This window comes from Lotus japonicus, chromosome 3 (assembly GCF_012489685.1).
Source record: "Lotus japonicus ecotype B-129 chromosome 3, LjGifu_v1.2".
NCBI lineage: Eukaryota > Viridiplantae > Streptophyta > Magnoliopsida > Fabales > Fabaceae > Lotus > Lotus japonicus.
The window spans coordinates 37,150,682-37,153,267 of record NC_080043.1 but is presented as its reverse complement, the minus strand read 5'-3'; positions in this window follow the sequence as shown (position 1 = coordinate 37,153,267).

The following is a 2,586-nucleotide window of genomic DNA, read 5'->3' as shown; positions in this document are numbered from 1 at the left end:
CAAGGAGAAAAACCAAGCTCTCCCACGCCAAAACCTACTGGAGGCAAAAGTGCAAATCTAAAAACAATATAAAGACGCAAGAAGAGCAGCCAAGGACTTGGAGGAAAAGAGAGGAAAAGCCAGCAAGACTCTCACAGAGACACACAATCCACAGATCTGCAAAATTCTCAGTAACAACCCTTCCTCTGGCAGCTTACAGAGCTCCCCCAACCCAAACATCACCCTCACCCGCAGCCCCTCAACCACAACACCCACCCACCTGCAAAACCCAAACCCCAAACCAAAACCCCAAACCAGATCTGTGAATCGGCGTGGAAAACCCATCACTCTCCGTGACCCACAGCCATGGAAACCCGAGCTGAAGGTGCAGAGGAAGAAACATCGTAAGGCCTCACCGTCATCGAAGCTTCTGGTGAAAAGCAATTCAACGTGTTTAGCTCCAATGGTTTGAGGACGTCGGAGAGGTTATGTTCATTGGTGTTTTGTGGTTGTTTGTGTGGGTTTGATGTGGAGGGAGAAGGAGAAGAAGGGGAGAAAGAGGCTTGTGATTGGGTTGCAGGGAGGATGCAAGATGGAGCCGGCTTCAGGAAGGAGGCTTGAAGATGGAAAAATGTTAGGGTTTGAAATTGTGGGTGTTAAGATTTAGAATTTGGGTTAATTGGGGGGATTTTGAGTTAATTTGGGGGAAAACTTATTTTGTTAATAAGATTAGGGTTATATAGATAATGTAGTTTAATTTTAGTTAATTGGATTGATATAATTGATAAAAAAAATTGATGTGTAATTTTTTTTAATTTTTATAATCCACATAGCATTTTTATCCCCGTCAGCGATCCAAATCAGCGTTCGCCGGAGCTCTGACCTCCGGCGAGGATCCGCTCCAAATAATTTTCAAACATGAGGACCATTTACAATAATTTTTCCGGCGATGGACCTATATCAGACGGCGACATAAAGACAGGGACTAATATGATACTTAACCCTTTATTTTATACTGATTATATATATATTTTTTTATATAGAACTTTTTTATTCTTAGTTCGCCACCGATGATTTTATAGATTTTAGAATGTAAGTATGCTTATTATATTCATTGTTTTGCTCCGATGGATTCTCATATTGCAGGAATTTGAATTGGTAATCAAACACAAGAGTGGCAAGGAGAATCCGGTAGCTTATCACTTATCAAAGCTGGTGAATGATGAGGTAACCACAAACGAAAAGGAGATAGCAGATGCATTTGTTGATGAAAAGTTGTTTTTAGTTTAGGAGAGACCATGGTTTGCTGATATAGCCAACTTTAAAGTTGTAGGTGTGATTCCATAATTCAATTTCCATCAGAAGAAGAAATTTCTCAGGGATGTCACTCAATTTGTGTAGGATTGCCCTTATCTTTTCAAGATGGGAGATGGTGGTTTGTGTTAGGAAAAACAAATAGAGAATGGAAAGCTGCGCCGTGGAATAACCACTGCCTTGAAAGCAAAAATTCTGGCAGACCTCCGGTGCAATCCAGTGCCGAGTTTGCTCCCCAAGGTTAACACAGCTGCACGCTTGGTACTGTGCACTCAGAACCTAACTGTGCTGGAGCCTCTACAATAATACTCAGGAAAGAATAGGAATAGAAAAAGTTGTCTATAGATAAACTTGTTATCGACCTCTATATAGGATGCAGCAACAAGAACAAATTCAAAAACAAATAACAACTTTTCAAAGACATTAAAATCCAATAAACCGATAGTTCCTCAACGTATTACCTCTGAATCAAAGACATTGATACAATGTTAAAGCCATAACGTACCAAGGACAAGAATCACACTCAAGGCCAATAAACCAAAGTTTAAAAGCCATAAAGAACAACCGTTTCGAATCAAAAGAAACGTTAGACAATTATGACTAAAAACAAAACTGATGACTTATGGTGTGGAACCTTAATGCTGAAAGAATAAGAAGGGACCGTTTGAATGAGAATAACAAAGGAGAATAAAGATTGGAATTAATCACATGTGTCATTACTCCATCAGTTTGTTGATAAGGTGTGTGGCTTCAAATGAAGCCAAGGATATTCTGAGGCATTGTAATAACTCAGCTTATGGAGGACACTGTAATCGAGAAAGGACTGTTGTAAAACTTCTTCAACCTGGTTTTTATTGCCCTACCCTCTTCAAGGATGCTCATTTTCATTTTCACATATGTGATGAATGTCACTGCTGTAAAAGTCCTTCAATTTGGTTTTTATTGCCCTACCATCTTCAAGGATGCTCATTTTCATGTTGAGAGTTCTGATGAATGCCACATGTCAAGTGGAATAAGTAAAAGGTATGAGATGCCCTTGTAGAGTATCGTAGAAGTTGAGGTTTTTGATTGCGGGGGTATGGACTTCATGGGACCCATCCTATCTTCATTTTCTAATGAGTATATATTGGTAGCTGTTGAGTATGTTTCTAGATGGGTGGAAGGAGTGGCAACCCCCAAGGCTAATGGCAAAACTGTTACCAAATTTTTGAGGAAGACAATTTTCAGCCTTTTTGGAGCACCAAGGGTGATTATCAGTGGTGGAGGTTCCAGCTTTGTGAATTCTCAGCTAGC